Source organism: Anomalospiza imberbis, chromosome Z (genome assembly GCF_031753505.1).
Source record: "Anomalospiza imberbis isolate Cuckoo-Finch-1a 21T00152 chromosome Z, ASM3175350v1, whole genome shotgun sequence".
Lineage (NCBI taxonomy): Eukaryota > Metazoa > Chordata > Aves > Passeriformes > Viduidae > Anomalospiza > Anomalospiza imberbis.
In genome coordinates this window covers 50,162,704-50,180,784 of record NC_089721.1, presented here as the reverse complement: position 1 = coordinate 50,180,784, position 18,081 = coordinate 50,162,704, and the positions used below count along the sequence as shown (strand labels likewise).

General features: G+C 37.0%; 1 long non-coding RNA gene across 1 annotated transcript; it reads right to left on the bottom strand.

The window, feature by feature from the left end:
• Positions 1-1,543: 1,543 nt before the first annotated feature.
• Positions 1,544-3,039, bottom strand: LOC137465506 (uncharacterized). The gene is made up of 2 exons (XR_010994667.1): positions 2,807-3,039; positions 1,544-1,790 (listed from the first exon to the last, which is right to left on the bottom strand). It is a non-coding gene; the product is annotated as an uncharacterized lncRNA (long non-coding RNA).
• Positions 3,040-18,081: the final 15,042 nt, after the last annotated feature.

Genomic DNA, 18,081 nt, shown 5'->3' with positions numbered 1-18,081 from the left:
ACACAAAACTACAAACAAGAAAAGTCTCTCTCTTTTCCAGGAATGTCAGCTAAGATCTAAGATACTTGTGTGCAAGTCTCTAGCCCAATAAGTATTAAAGTACTATATAAAAAATGGAATAATACCCAGAATAGAACAATGTTAATAAAATAGATGGAGTAATCCACCCCTAAATACCAGTTAGTCTGATGATTACAATCCTCTTCCCATGTGTGTGGACAGAGATCTGGAGTAAATACAGGTCTCCTGTACACTAAGCAGCTGTCTAAATCCATAGGCAAATCCTTCTCCTTGAACATTTTTCTGACAAATGTCAAAACTTGGCTGGTCATTCCAATTTCCTTTTTACTTTTTTTTCTTCCTGGTTTTGCATCTGTTAAAATTTTCGCACTAGAAATAATGTGTTTTATTCAGAATAATTAAAATTTCCACTGTCATAAAGAAGGAATTCTTTAAATTATTCTTTTTTTTCTTTAAGAGAAATGGAGCTGGATTCATGAGAGCTTGGACTGAAAAAAATCTTTCCTCCACTCCCAGTTTTTCAGTTCAGCCCTGACTTTCTTCACTGGTCATTCAAAAAAAATACTCTCAAAATCATCTGAGTCACTAAACACTGCCTACATAGGATGGCAGGAAATAACAATGCAGCAAGCAAGTCCACAAAACTGATGAGTCCTACAAGTCAGAACCACATTTTCTAAATATATTGTGAACAGCAGTTACTTTTAATTCTTTTACTGGTCTCTGACATTACCTTCACAAATGGTACTGTCACCCTAAATCCTTTCATTTTACTGCTGCTAAAATGTAGTAAGCCCAAACATTTGTTTTGGCCACTGTTCTTCCCCTTACTTGAAACAGTGATGCATAAAATGAAAATAAAAATGCTTGATTAGGGTCCAAACATGTTCATGTTTTGTACTGACATTTAAAATTACTATAATATGCTTGCTTCCTTCAAGAAAATCTAACATTTTAAAATATGAAAATCTGACTCACCAGAACAATGGGGAGAAAACAAAGATTGAATAAAGCTAAAATAAAAGCAAAAAATATCATGCCTGCAGGCAAAATTTATTCAGAATCACATTTATTTTAGAAAAAATGAGAATTAGAAAGTCTAATGGCAAAAATGATAGCCTGATTATGTGAATTTCCATATAAAAAATCAAAAAAATAAAGGTCAGAAATAACACAAAGTAGTAACCAAACATTTGTATACACAATGATTTCTACATTCAAGATTTCTCATATGGAATTTTATTATTATGTAAGTTCTCAAGAGAATAACAAAAAAAAATACGTATAAGGAATAATCATGAGCACACAGGGATTACAATGGGTAAGGAACTACACTGTGAATAGAAGTACTAGATTTAAAGAAAAATACCTTGAATACAGTACCTATGCTATGATATTTTATACACTGATAAAAAACTGAGAGAATAAGACATTACTTAATATATTTTAAAAAAGGCTATTTAAAATATGATTTGTAATTATACATTTTGAAACACAATCAATTATCTTCTTTTTTCCCCAATTTTTATCAATGCAGCTTCTAAATAGTCTGGAGATAAACTAAGGCTCAAGTATAAAATGATAAATGGATAATCAGCTGAATAAATGGAAAGTTAGATATCACTAGCTGCAATTAGTCTCACAGTACTATGACTTTTTGCCCTTAAGTCTTGTTCTTAATTTGCCTGTATTCAAAAACTGAATGAGATTGGTCCAGTGTACAAAAGGAGGTAATTTGGTTCACCAAACAAGATATTCTGAAAGCATATCTCAAAAAAAAAAAAAAAAAATTATGTGAAACCTTTGTATTGGTTGCTACATATTGCTAACTAAAAATCCTTTTTATCTCAGAGAATCAGTGAACATGAATTTAGTAAATGTACTTAGAAAATATAATGCAACCTAAACAGAATTATTTACAGCCACAAGCCACAACATTCTCAACATTCTCCTACCACACGATATCAAAACCATTTTGTACAAATCCCAAAAGAAAATTATTAAATTTTTAAATCTGAGTGAACAGGGTTCACTTTAACCTGAGTTAAGTGTATGTACAGGTTGGAACAGAAAAAAAAAAAAAAAGTAATTATATGGCAAACATTTCCAAATGCAGCAACTTGAGATCCAAAGGCTTCCTAATCCTCCCAGTATACCCAAATCTGCCCTTTTTTTATCATAAATATTTCCATGTTCTTTTAGGGTTCTCCAGCCCAAAGGGGAAAAAAAGAGATGCAGAAGAATATATCTCTCTAGGATACTCTTTCAGATATACCTTAGAAATGTTCATTTGTTATGAACATTTAATTACAACATTTAATTATTATAGTATAAAAGAATTTGTTTTGTGACAGATACCAGATCATGTCTTAGGTGTTTAAAAAGAAGAAAACTAGGACAGAACCTAGAATTTAGGGTTTTCAAGAGACAAATCATAAAAACAAGCTTGCCATTGTCTTTGCTTTTCTTCAACTATTGGCCAATTCCAGAGCCACATAGATTGGTCTTGTGCTCTGTCATCCCAGAATTCTCAAAATCTTCCTTTTCTGACACTCAACTTTGATGCCACATTAGAGATTGAGAAGGACTGCACAAGTGTATTTCTGACTCCTTCAATTTATTTTTTATATGTTTATATGAAAATTTTATGTGTGGGTTGTTGATTTTTTTTTTATGTTAAAACTAGCATCTCCCAAAAGCCATAGAGTTCTTGTACAAAGTTTTTTCTCCCATATTATAAAACTTTCTAAATTTCTTCATTTTTTCTGATAGGTAACTTGCTCACCTTCAGCCATCTAGAAGACATGAACAGTATCTTCAGATATTGGCATAAAGGTTTTCAGGACAATGTCTCCTCTCAGGATGTATGAGAAAGACTAAAGATGACACATCTTTTGTCTGGGATGTCTAGTCAGCCAAGTTCTTCCAATTTCTTTTAATTTTAAAGATACCTCACTGCTCAAGATAGTGTAAATTTGTGTGTGTAGTCCCATGTAATGTGCAATGTAAATTGTAATACTTAAACACTAAGCACTCTTTCAGTACTTCTGAGTCCCTACATTTCCAGATCTTTCCCTGTTACATTGCGGTTTGGGGTTTAGGTTAGAGGTTCTGATCTGTTAGCTAGCCGTGGTCTGTGTACCCCCACGCACCCCCTGTGTCTGTTCCCCTTTCCTCCCCACCCCCACCCCGTGGCTGTTCACTCCAGGTCCCTGACTGTTGGAGCTTACCCTGCCACTCCTGTGACCACTCCCCATCCTGCCCAGAGGGTTCGGTGCCCTCCACTCTGATCTCCCAACCCCCGTCCGCCCCAGACCCTGGGGTCTGCCCCAGTCATGTCCCTGTTGGGCACCGTGGTCCACATCATCGCCACGGCGCCTGCCCCTATTGGGCGGGAGGGTCCCTGCTCTCCTGGCCCCGTCCCCGATATAATCCTGTGCCTCGGAGTGCCCGAGGCTGTGTTTCCTCAGGCGCAAGCTGGGAGCGGGTCGCAGTGCCTCAGCGCAGCTCCTCGCAGCAATAAAGGACTTTCAGCTTTCCACGCGTGGGGAATACGGACGTTCCTTCACTCTTTACTGGTGTCACTTGCTCGTAGTGGCAAGGAATCCGCTGGCACCCCTGCCCGGACTGCAGCATGGAGCTGAGTCTGGAAACACACGGTGATCCCAGGCACGGAGCCGAGTCTGGAAACACACGGCGATCCCAGGTCCTGGAGGGAGGTGGTGGTGCTCTAGGTGCTGGAGCTGCCCAGGGACCGGGAAAACACAGAGAGACACCGTGGTTTCCCCATGTCTTTCAAGAGGATTTCTTTTTCATTTTCCAATTAGATCATCTTTCCTTATTAACATCAGTAATTTTTTCAGCTTTTTAAACATTTTAATGTTTTTTCTGCTCATAATTTTGGTCATAGAACTGTGTACAGATTAGCCCTTATTAATATTTCAAGCACTATGGAGCAATATGAGTCTTATCTAGAAAAGCTACCTTCTGTATAAATGGATAAAGAACGATTCATCATGCCCTGTGTTTATGTTTGGAAAATAGCCTTAGCTGTTTGTAATCTAATAATACTGACATTTGTAACTCTCTTCAGAAACAGTAAAAGAGTATGAGTGTTATCTATTGTGTATAATATTCCAGTCTATTTACTTGCTCTCAAGAAAAGAACCCTCTGTAACTGTCTCACTGACAAATGAGCAGACATTAAAAATGTGAGATCAAACTCAAGTATGCAAAAGTTGCAAATTTCACTATGTCTTAATCAGCTGGAAAATCTTGTAGAAGAATAACATATATAAGCTCAGTAAATAACATTATATGATTAAACCTTCTCAGTAAGTAAAACTTCTGCTTAAGAATTTGTTTCTTGAAAATTTTAATCATGAAATAATTATTTTCAAGCTATGTACATTCTATTTAGATATTCATCACTTTGTTACTTAAGATGCAAATTTTTCAATTGAAATTGTGGAAGATGGAGGATTTTTTCATTTTCTTTCCTCTCTCATTGATCATTCTTTCTTCTGCATGATCTCCCATAGATTTAAATAGAATAACACTAGGTGAAAAAGAGTGATTTATGTACTTTTATGTACAACTTTAAAAGTTACAGCCAATTAATAATGTTTATTTTGACACAAAAAAGGGAATGCTTAGAGAGGAAAAATCTTAAAATATGTTGATCTCCTGTAAAATATGTTGATCTTCAGTTGCTCTCCTGAAAGAATGGAAACAATGCATGTATAAGACCAAAATATTTCAAATACACATGATTTTTTGTGATTCAGCTCATAAGAAAATCTGTATGACTTGCTTCCTCAAAACATGCATTTTTATAAACCATTTGAATACAGCAAAATATAAGCTTAAAGAATGACAGTAATATGAACTGAGGTTCTTTTTTAGCACTTTGAATTATTTCTTGCTACTTTTTCAGTTGGTTTTCTTGTTTTTTTTTTTTGTGGTTTTTTGTTTTTTTTTTTTTTTTTTTTTTTTTTTTTTTTTTTTTTTTGTTGATGTTTACTGGAGCATGAGTTAAATAACCATTCCCTGGAAATTTGGATGAAGACTTTTTCCATTAATCATGCTTGGCTATGACCAAGGATAATGTGTTTATGCATGTCTGGTGAGGTTATCCAATACTTCATGGCACAGCATTTACTTATTTTGTTCTATAATTTTTTAAAACCATTTTAGATATTAATTTCTATATGACTGATTCATTATACTCTCAAATTGCATTATTTCATGGCTGATAATTTCTTTTATTAGTTATTACTTGCATATGTTGAAATTACATGTTTTTTCCCTCTCAGGGACATAGCAGTTTGTAGGAATAGAATGCTTAAGTGGAAAAAAGAACTCCCAAAGGAAAAAACAGACATTGGACTAAATCTGTTCAGAAAAATGACTGCTTCAGCTCTTGTTTCAGGAAGCCAAGATTGATATTATTGTTAGTATATCTCTAGGTCATAATTTCCTAATATGTAGTTGCAATGCTAATGAATTAGAATCCCAGAAATAAATTAAATTCAGGTAAGATTTCTTTAATTCTTTCAAAGTTTGTGAATGTGACATAAATGATCTATACTATTATGCTATTTTTTAAAAAGCATATCATGAAAATGTTGCATTACAATGTTGGCAATTTGTGAGTGCAAGCCTAGTCACAACTCTAGACTGTGTCACAAGCCCCTTCTTTGTTCCATTAGTCATCCAAGATACACCTCCTCTCAAGAAAACCCTCAAAATTTAACTCAAGAGTCTCACCAAATCCTCACTATCTTGCTGGGGCTGGTTTCTTAGTTCTCAGACTCAGTAATGAGTGAATTGCTTTTCTAGGAAGCAGTTACATGGAAAATCCTTCACATCCAATGTGCCAAAGTTGCTAGGACTGTAAAGAAATCCACTTGCATATACACAAAAAAGAAATTCCTAAATATGGGTTTATCAAGAACTCCTAAAATGTTACCTCAAGTGAAACAATGGCTACATCAAAATTTAATCCCTTCCAAAGTTATAACACGTCAAATTTTCCTATTTTAGTCATACAACATTGATAGACTCTAATATTTACACTTTAAAAGCGTATGAATTGATTCTAAATTTGGAGTGAATGTCAAAATAAATGAAGAATACTAGAATGTTGAATAAATAATCTAAGGCAGAATCTCTTCCACTTCAGCTTAGTAGCACCCCTACAGTCATGACACATTAATAGTCATGAACCAGACACATTAATAGGCAGACTTTCTGGTGGATTCTCTGAATAAAAAAATATGTGCTTGAATAGTTGACTGACAGCAAGGAAACAGATTTTTTAAAATTGATTTATAGTATTCATTTGTCTTCTATAATTTTGTGCTGGTTTGAATTTGTCTGGATGCCTGGTGCCCACCAAAGGTGCCCTAACTCTCCTCTCCTCAGTGGACAGGTGAGAGAAAATACAACAAAATGCTCATGGGCTGAGATAAAGACAGGGAGAAATCACTCACAAATTAATATCATGGACAAAACAGACAAACCGAACTTGAGGAAATAAAGTTATTTTCAATCAGATCAGAATAGGATAATGAGAAAACAAATCTTAGAAACACCTTCTCCTGGGCTCAGCTTTATTCCTGATTTTCTATTTTCTCCCCCCAGTGGCATGAAGGGATGGGGAATGGGGGCTGCAGTCTCTTCTTTGCATACTGCCTCTGCCTCTTCCTCCCCATCATTTGTAGGACTCCCTCAGTCCTACTTTACTCCAGCACTGGGTTTCTGCCATGGGAAACAGTACTCCATGAACTTCTCCAATGTGAGTATTCCCATGGGCTGCAGCTCTTCACCAGCTGCTCCATCTTGGAACACTTCCATGGGTACAGAGTGGGATCTTCCATAGGCTGCAGGTTGATCTCTGCTCTGCCATGGAGCTCCATGGGCAGAAGGGTGACAACAATGGATCCCCAAAATCTTTTCCAAGGACTGCAGTGGGATAGCTCTGTTGCCTGGAGCACATTCTCTCCCTCTTTCTTCACAGACCTTGGTGTCTGAGGGGCTGTTTCTCTCACATCTGCTTACTCCAGTAATTGATGGCTGAGAGAACTTCTGTGCAATAATTTTTTCCACTTCTTATTTTATCCCAGAGGCTCTGCCACCATAATTGATGGGCTCAGCCTTGGCCAGCAGTGGGTTCATCTTGGAGAACTGTCACTGGCTCCATCAGACATGGGCAAAGCTTCCAGCATCTTCCCAGAGAATCTAACCCTATAGCCCCCCTCCACTATCAAAACCTTGCCATGCAAAGTCATACACTACTGTATACCTCTGAAAAAATTTCATGTTCTGATAAAGAAGAAACGCCTGCTAGAGTGGCCAGATACTCCTCTAGTACATTCCAGATAAGTACACCCTAAGTCAGTACAACAAAATGGACCACAGGATTCTCGACCGTGTTGTTATGGGTTGATACTGGCTGGATGCCAGGCACCCATGAAAGTTGCTCTCTCACTTCCCTCTAAACGGAGGAGAGAAAATTTAATTACGGGTTCATGGGTTGAGATAAGACTGAGAGAGATCATTCACCAAATACCATTAAGGGCAGAACAAGGTCAACTTAGAGACATGAAGTGAATCTATTACTAACAAAATCAGAGCAGGGTAATCAGAAGTAAAATAAACCTCAAAAACCTTCCACCCTTCTCTCTTCCAGCTGTACTTCCTAACCCAGTGGCACAAGGAGAGAGTGAATGGGGATTGTAGTCAGTTCATCACCTATGGCTTCTCCTGCTGCTCAGGGAGAGGAGTTATTCCCCTCCTGCACCGTGCAGTCCCTTCCATGGGAGACAGTTCTCCATTAACTTCTTCAATGTGAATCCATCTCACGAACAGCAGCTCTCTGAGAACTTCTGCAATGTGAGTCCATCCCATGGACAACAGCCCTCCCAAAACTGCTGCAGCATGGGTCACTCTTCCGTGGGGTGCAGTCCTCCAAGTACAGGCTGTAGCAGCAGGGGAACAGGGCCCCTCTCTCTCTACAGGTTTCCCACATGATCACAGCCTCCCCCAGTCATCCATCTGCTCCAGTGTGGGGCTCCTCCCTGGACTGCAGGTGGATCTGCATCCCTATGATTTTCCATGGGCTACAGGGGCACAGCTGTTTCACTGGCATAAGCTGCAGAGGAATCTCAGTTCTGGCATCTGGAGCACCTCCTCCCCCTCCTTCTACACTTACCTTGGTGTCTGCAGGGTTCTCCGCCTCACATGTTCTCACTCTGCTCTTTTCTGGATATTAAAACTGCACAAAAGCTTTTGTTTTGATTTCTTCTTAAATCTATTCTCACAGAGGCATTACCACCATCTCTAACTGGCACAGCCTTGGCCAGCACCATGTCCATCTTTGGAAGCACCAGGGATTGGCATGGTGGAAGCTTCCAGCAGCTTCTCACAGAAGCCATCTCTGTGAACACCCGATACTGAAATCCAGGCCATGTAAACCCAATACACCTATAAAGAATGGTTAATAGATGCTCTCTTGGACTGTTTGAGCTCCAGACATTAATGAATACTGGAATCTTAAACCAGCAAATTTGGAAATAAATCTTATTCCTTTCCTACTGGACTTAGATCTGCCTCACAGAGTAGCTAGGAGCTACTGTATAAGAAGCTTCTATGGAAGATCAAAACTTGGGTGTAGGAAAGGTAACATGAAAAGATATTTACTTTTACATGTACATTTTTTAGTATGTTCTTTTAATTCCAATTCTTACTTTAAACGGCATAATTTCACTTGATATATTGTTTATACACACAGAATTTTATCTGTTATAACTTAGTTTCATAAATCATTGGCAACATGTGTCAACACACTTATAACAACTATTATTACTGAGATTAAATGAAGAAAGAGGCATAACTGAAACCCACAGTATTGAATTATCCATTACGGCTACCTGCTTTTTGAAGTGCTGTGAAAAAACAATTGTGCTATCTCAGGCTATGAGAAAGCAGGATAACAACCTTGCTCAGATCTCTGTGCCTGCTTCTCCTGTGACATTGAACTTTTCTGTAGGTACATCTGTCATGGTTTAAACCAGGCCAACAACCAAGTCCCACACAGCTGCTTACTCATGCACCCTCAGTGGAATGGGAAGAGAATCAAAAGAATAAAAGTGAGAAAAGTTGTGTGTTGTCATATAAGCAATGCTCAGCAGTAACAAAAATCCTGAACAATCAACACTGTTTCCAGAACAAATCCAGAAGAGAGACCCATACCAGCTTCTGTGAAGAAAGTTAATGCTATCCCAGCTAAGACCGGCACAGCATATTAATATCCTTTTTGGATAAATGGGTAGATCCTGACAAAAGCCTGAAGTCTATGATATTTTTGAAGCCAGACCGTAAAGAAGTAAGAGCAGATTTATGAACTGGTGGGTTTTGTCAAGTGTTTTCCTTTTGCTAGCTGTTTTGCCTCTTCTGTCCCAGTGCTGGTTGAATTGTTCCATGACAAGTGGCGGGATTGTGCTTCAACCCCTCAGACAGCCAATTCCAGGTGTATCAGATACTGCTCCATGTGAAAGTAAAGAATGGCCTACACTCAGCTGCCAAAGGAATTTGGAAAACATATAGACAGCATCAATTGTAGCATACAACTTGGCAGACTTCCTGTTAGAGCTCTGGTGTGTGTGGTCTCTCCCTGAAACTGTGCTCTCTCCCACCAGGATGACATTGGATTCAGGAACCTGACAAGAAGCTGATAGTGTTAATAATATCAAACAATTAGCTTGAAAGTGATCAAGGGCCTATGGAGCCTGAGCATCAAAAATACCCACATCAATCCTGAATTAGGAGCAGGATAGGTTCTCTCATCCTGCCCACAACAAAGCTACCCCAGCACAGTTAGACATCAATGACAGGGCAAAGCACATAGCCATTGTTTCTATTAGTGTGTTTCCAACCTCAGCAAAATAAAAAGCTGAGCAGTGCAGCAATTAAACTCTGTGACCCTCACACAAGTCTGCCAATTAATAACTATTAGACTTACAAATTCAAAACTGCTTCACATTGAGTGCTAGGAAAGGACTGGTGGGTTCACCTTGTGTTGCATTGTTATTTAGCTTTTGTATTGTGTTGTTTGGTTTGTTCCTGCTTTCCCCCCTTCCTTTGGTGGTTTTTCTTTAAGTTGCCTCCCCTTTCCCCACATGTCAATCCCATCCCTACTCCACTCGAATCCCTAGAAAGTTCCTTGTCAATCTTCAAATCCCCTCCCTGGGACCTTGTCTGTCACTTGGCTCCCCACCCGCTTTCTCTAGAAGCTTCCACAAAGGGCGTTGAGTGATTGGTCAGGGGCCAGGGGTCCCTCCTTTTAAGTTCCCTAATATGCTGTTGTGTTTGTCAATTACTTCATGTTCCACTCCCCTCTATCCCCTCGTTGGTGGACAGGCAAACCCCTCCCCTGTTTCCACCCCCCAATAAAAGGAGCTGCTCCAGGCTCCTCGGGGGCTTTTCAGAGTTGTATTCCCTGAGTCTAGGAGCTCCCTGGATTTATATGCTCAGAACTGCCTACTCCCTTTCCTTCACCATCATCGACTGCGTCCCTTCCAGGAAAGGGCTCATAACCCTTAGCAGCCCTGCTGCACTCCACAGTGCAGGAGAGTGTCCCCTGCGGTTGCGGTGTCCGAACTAGCAGGGAGGCACCAAGTGGTCACTCAGAGGGCATAGCAACAACTTTGGAAGGCCACCAGTTGTCCACCAAGACAATTTATAACTTCACCTCCTAAGCACGACATGGGGGAGAAAATAAGATGAAAAACACATGGATCCAAATGAGGGCAGTTTAATGAGAAAAAGCAAAGTATGTGCATGGAAACAAAGCAAAACAGAAAAGTGTATTGTCTATTTCCATTCAACTGGTCATGTCCAGCCTGGGAAGTAGGGCTGCAATAAATGTAGCAGTTGCTTCTGAAGTCATTCACCTTAATAAGAAACACCTCCCTCTCTCCTTATCTCTTCTTGTGTCTTCTTTCTGACCTCAACACCATATGGCATGGAATATCCCTTTGGTGCCCTCCAAGTCTCTTTCCCACACCTAGCCTACCAGCCTTGGCAGGGTTTCAACAGACAGAATGGATGCTGTGCAGGCACAGCTCAGTAGTTGGCAAATACTGGTGAGTCATTCACAGCATTCTTGCTGCAAATACAAATGACAGTACTATAAAGTTTGCTCAGAGGAAAGTTAACTCCATGCCAGCGAGATCCTATAAACTTTTAAAATTTAGGGCTTCTATGAGTTGACAGTTTTCCAGATAAAGTTAACATTCTGATGTGCTTGTAGAAAAATGCTTTCTTTTTTTTTTTTTTTTAATTTAGCCTTTATTGCCTTAAACATGTGTAAGCTAATGCTAGTGGTATGGTAAATGTTTTTATCACAATATAATTTAAAGCAGCCTTAAGAACAACATAGCAGCAATTACAGCCAGCTGTTCCCTTTTAATAGCTAATGAAATTTCTCACTAACATGAATTTTGCAACAGCATTACATATCTTGCTTGCTTTTCCAATTAACTTCATAAACTTATTCTCACACCAGGGAAATTACTAGTGAACTAGAATGAGGTTTATGACATCTTTCTTTCTTGGTTTTTGTTGAATCATGGATACCTGTTCATGCAAAAATTTGAAGATTTCCAAGTTTTCATCTGTAATTTTCTTCTTTTCTTTCCACACTGGCAAATCTCAGCCATGTTTTAATGTCATTATACTATTTTTAAAATTAATTGTTATGTAATATCAAAGATTTGTTTTCCTTTGTGTACGTTTGTATGTATATCACTCATTCTTTGCCCATCCTCATTTTAAGCAACATTCAACTCTCTGTTAAATCAGTAATCATTTTGTGTTGCTGTAATTGTCAATATATTACATATAGTAATTTCTTGTTAGGTAGAATACAGAAACAGTTAGTATTTTAATAATTATTTCCTATTGCTATACAATATGTTTCTCTTTAAGATGAACTTTTTGTAACAGTAAAGCTGTCTTAAATTGGTAAAGAAATAATAATCAATTTTCTAATCAATCAATTTTCTAATTAGCAGGATGTTTTAAATGAAGCAGTTGACATTGCTGCCACTCACTTGAATGCACACATATTTGATATACTTTGATGCTAAAATTTTCAACACAGTTTAATATAAGCTTCTAACACAGCAACTGGGTTACTACTCTCTCCAATCATTCTATCCAAATGGAGATATGAACAGATATCTGATACACAAGATATAAAATAAACTTTGAATTGCCAATTATACCATATTTATTCTCAGTGATAAGAACCCCATATGCCTCTTTTTATCTTATTAAAACTGCAAGCATTAGACAGAAACAAGAAAATAAATAGTTCTCATAAAATTCCTTACCACATTAGCTTGGTAGGTTTGCAAAAACCTAAGCATATACACCACTGGGGATTTACACTTGGGTGTATGCATTCATACACTACTATGGACAGAGCCACACGCACACATCTGCATACACCATTGATTTAACTCCTTTATTGTTAGTGGGAAGTTGCTTCCTCCCTTTACCTGCAAGGAAGCCAGTTGTCATGTGGTAATGAATTCCAGTATTCTACCAAATCAAATTCTTTTTACGGCTCAAGCTGTGCCATATTTTTTTCCCATATTTGATGCTTTATATTTTGCTAAGAAAAATAGTTGTGATACAATCAGGTGTATTTTTTATTTCCACTATGCCCTTAAATATTTTTTTTAATGTCTCATAATGTGTATCTTTAATGGTGTTTACTGTAATCAATGCAGACGTCTCAGATACCTTAAGAGAGTTTGATGTTCTCACTGTGTGGAGAAAAATACACCAGTATTTTTGTGAGTGTACTTAACCAAGACCTTTTTCTGATCACATAGTGACCTTACTAGTATGATTGAAATTAAGGTATAGACAACAAAATAGTGTTCATATAGTACATATGGGTTACTATAACTCATATGTACTTGTTAGCATTACACTTAATTGAAAGGAACAAAAGCTTTGACAATAAAATTGTCATTTCCCCAAAGCATATGCTTTGCATATATTTTAATAATGAAAGGAAAACAAAGGCTTCAGGTAGGTTTTGATTAGTCAACTCAGAGACTTGTCAATTCAAATTTATATCTGAAAGAGATAGGAACAGTTCCATTCTTAGTGACTTTAAATACAGCAAGTTAGTAGCAGCAGTATTAATAATTGTAATGTTAATGTTAGAATCAATTCAGAAAAACTTTATAACACTGATTGAAAGAGAATGTCATACCTTTTAGTCTTACCATAGTCCATTATGGCAAGGGGAGCACTGAAACAAATTAGGAAGGTCTGCTCTTTTGTGCCTTTAAAAAAAAAAAAAAAAAGAAAAGAAAAAAGAAATAAAACCCCTCACATAGACCCCAAATACCCAAACACAAAAAAGCAAAACAAACCCATGACCCCAAAATAAACCTAACACACCCCCAAAAAAAGGAAAAGAAAAAAAGCAAAACCAAAAACCCTAAAAAACAAACTCAGTCTATTTTATTCCAGAGCATGAAATAATTAAACATTATGAATTTTCTCTATAAGTGCAATAAGTATTGAAGTAGTATGAAGCTCTGATTTTCACAGGAAGTTTTATGTCAGAGAGCAGCTGAGGGAGGTTTCAGATTTGTGCTAGCAGCATTACAACATTTTTAAAAATAGGCCACTGAATATCAGTAGTGTTGCCAGCCTAAACTAACACTTCAGTTTTGTCACTTTCTTGGAATAATTTCTTATAATTGCTTCTGGCAAGTAAAAAACTTTCTGGTTTTAAATCTAAAGCCTGACAAAATCAGTGGTTAATCAAATGGTTAAGATAAATGTTACTCATTTATCATTTACTCCAGATCTAGACATAAAAGTTCCTTCATCTTAATATATTGCTCCAAAGTTTCAATTACTACAGTATGTTTCATTTACAACAGTATCATTCTTATAACAAAGTCCACCCTAAAATCCTGATTCTCAGTATGATTTTTCTTTCACAATCCAATCACTGCCTAAGTTAAATAAATAAACAATAAATAAAATAAATAAATAGTAATGAAACTAAGAGGTAAAAACAGGAGAAGGTTTCTTGACAAGATAAATGTGGCTCAGAGATAGATAATTTCCCTCCATTTCAACTGCTGAAATACAACCCAATGCTCAGTTAATGTATTCTAGACAGCACACAGTCCCTGTTAAGGTAAACTAATTTCTCTTAAAATAGAGGCAGTAAGACAAACAGAAAATAATAGAAAACTATAAATTACATTGGTGACCTCCTTCTGTCAAAAATTAATTAAAATAAATGAATATAATAAAATATTACATTTCCTTCCAAACATAATTTTGGTATTATCGTGAAATTCACTGTGCTTGTGTTGACAGCTGCAACTGTTTGTTCTGATAAACACAAATTAGCTGTAGACATCTTCCTCTTAATAAGCAGAATTACATACTTCTACAAAAGCATTATATTCTATTTTCATTTATGTCTTCTTTTATAAGTACATGAGATATGAATAATAGTTAGATTACCCACTGCTGAAGCAGGAACTATTTCCATGAGAACAGAGAATGTCCTATGTTTAATGCATATTAATTTCCTTCCTGCAATATTCCTTATTGGTAACTTGAACAGCAAATCTCAGTTTAATTTTCAAGCTGCTGAAGGTTTTAATTTTAGACTTTCCCTATGCACTTCTTCGTAAATGCAAATGCCTAAGGGACCAATGCAAAGCACCATTTTATATCTAGGGTGAAGGATAGATCCTTCTATTTATTTAGTAGCAGAGCCAAACTGAAAAATAAGGGACAATGGTTTTGAGGCTAATAGTAAATATTGTTTTATTTGAAACAATACCACAGGTTACCAAGCCATACACTTGATGCTTTCATTGATAGAGAGTTTGACTTAGTCTACTCTTGAAAATTACTTTCTGAAAGAATAACCTTTGTCATTGTTTTCAATGGAACAAAAGACACAAAATCATCAGAAAGTTTATGAGAGATACTTGGTGAAAAATTACTCTTTATATCTATACAATGAGTTCTAGGCAGCATAGTCTATTGATTCTTATAAATTTTCTTTCTAAACGTACCCAAATAAACCCCACCAAAAAAACCCTCAAGCAGACAAACCAAAACCAACAGCAACAACAAAACCCACAAAAAAACCCCAAACAAACCCCTCAAAATTAAAACCCCCATAAGACCAATGGAAACTTCCCTCTACAAACTCCAGATAAGACCTTTCCATTATTTCCCATGATAGGCAGGATGTAATTTTTTAAGGGTTCTTATTTGAATTTTATCTGTGATGTACATTAGCACAGTAATGAACCCTCTAGTGATTCAGCCTGCGTTGCTCCTTCACCACATTCTGCTCCTCATCAGACAGTCTGTTGCTATTTATACTGAAAAAGGGGGTGGTTTATGGGGGGATTCAGTTAACAGCTAAAGTGGCTGAAACCTTACAACAAAGGAAATCAAGCAAACCTTATAATAAAGTAAATAAAGGTTTACTTTAAAACATTTTACTTTAATTTGGTAGATCTAGAGTTAGGATTAAAGAAGTTAATTCATAGGATAGTTGATTATTTTTCACAAAGAAGAAATGACAGGTGTTTCTCAATATTTTGTAAGCAGCACGCTGATCTTTAAAGTTTGTGATTTTGAGATTGTACTTTATATTGATTATAATAAAGGAATAATAGAGGAAGTGCTTGTGACTCATAATGCTGAAAGCTTCAGTGTGTAGTAGTCACAGATAATAGAATTATAATATCATAAAAATGCTCTTTGGTTCTTTTGGACATCACCTAGCCCAAACTCCCACCTGAAGACTAACATCCAACACAGATCAAATAAGCCATGGTTTTGTCAAGAAAAATATTTATAACTTTATATCTGCCCTATCCCTGTTAGGAGGTTGTCCATAAATTTCCATGTGTATTTGGGTCTAACCAGTCAAGTAATAACTGAGTTAATAATGACCCTTTGAGCCTAGTGACCAGTTACATTCCAGCCTAGCAATAGTCCATTCCTCCAGCCTCTATTTTCCCCAGTGAGAGGGCCATGAAAATGGTGTCAAAACCCTGAATAAGGTTATGGTATCTACTGTTTTTCTGCCTATGTATAAGCACTCACAGAGTGCAACCAGGCTGGTCAAACATGGTCCTTTGTAAAGCCTCAGTGACTGTTCATGATTACATTATTGTCTTTTGTATGACTGAAAAAAAATTACAAAGCAATGTACACTGTAATCCCCCTGTGGGGGATTGATTGATGACTGCTTTGGTTGCTTGTAAGTAAGTGTATTCAAAGTTATTTTTTTAAAGAGAAGGCTCAGGACAATGGCATTTTTTAAGCTGATTACAGAGGATATTTAATCAGACAGTATGTAAGGGAAAGGAAGATTATTTAGAGACAACAAAAAACCTTGAATTTCTAGTATACAGAGACTGATCACTCATAAAATATCTTTAAGGATTTTTTCCTATATAAATTAAAAACACTGAAAAATGCCAACCGAGAGAAAATGGTTGTGAGCGCCAATACTGATTCCTATGTCAATCTTAATTATTCACCAAGTAACAAGGTTTTGGAAATAAATCTCTGACCACCTTGCAGCAATTTATTCTGAAGCTCTGCTGTACAAAGTGGCTGAGTCATTGGTTTTCAGTACATTACTTCATCGAGCAGGAAAAAAATATTGGGACATTCACATGTAAGCCAGAGGGTATTTATCCCTTCTGGTAAAGCACAGCTGGCTTAACTATGCAGGCATGAGAAACAGTGGTTATGTCCTAGAAAGGGTCATAAACCAACCCCTGAAGCACCCTTCAGACTCATTTCTGGGGCCTCTGGTGATTACCAGAGGACTGTGCATGCTCCATAGTGTTGCAAGAGGCAGCGTGAAACTCTTCCCACAGGGGAGGTGCTTGGCATTCCCACCTGAACAATGAATATGTATTAACCAATTGAAATTTTTGTTTTGGGGGCTCCCCCACCCCTGACAGATGAGGACTGAAACCATCACTTTAATCAATGAACATTGAAATTACAATAACTGAGTCTTGTTGCTGGGTTCACAGGTAGCAGTATTTTTCCTTCCCACTATCTACTCTTGTGTTTTCCTTTTCTTATTTCCTTTAACTTATGTATTTCCTTAAAGGATATTTTTATACTTTTATATTGCTGGGGTTTTTTTGCAGATAATAAAAAAAGACTCAATACCCCCTTTCCATAGCAATCGAATTGTTCTAAAATAAACCTGCCATATATATATATACACATATACACACACACACACTGATCAATGTCATTTCACTGTAATTGCTCAAATGCATCTACTAACAAGAACCTCTGTTATGCCGTGATTTATTAAAGAAATATGGATATTGATCTAGTACCGATATCCAACTCTGACAGACAAAAACTCTCTAACAGTTTAAAGTTAGAAAGTGTATGTTTATTGCAACGCCGGGCAGCGTGCGGAGTAGCTCCCAAATACACACTGCACCTTTCAAATGATTACAGAGTCCTTTTATCCATACAAGTTTTGAATACCCAAAATACAAATACATATTCATAATTTTGGTACATCCCATCCTCGCTTTGTATGCTAATCATTTCAAAAGCTATTAAGCATGTGTAGTTTGTTCCTTGAAATGGGTCGGTGGTCCCTTTCAAGTCTTCCTCATTCTGACCTTTCTACCTTTTCAATGCAAATATGACAAATGAACTCTTGGTGGAACTCTCATTCCATGTCTTCAATTGGCTTCAGAACAGAGAAGGCCCACAATTGTCTTATGTTCCTAAAAGCTATTTGCCAGTTTTTATATTCTTCATTATAAACCCAGCTAACTAAACATTGTGTTGACAAAAAATCAGTTATTAGTTAACTACTAACTCTTAACTTCATCAAGGCCTACTCATTTATTTTAATTAACTCTAGTAAGGCTTATCTCTAACTAAAATCTTAGATCCTCTAAAATCTCTAAATCCCTTAAAGTCTATGTT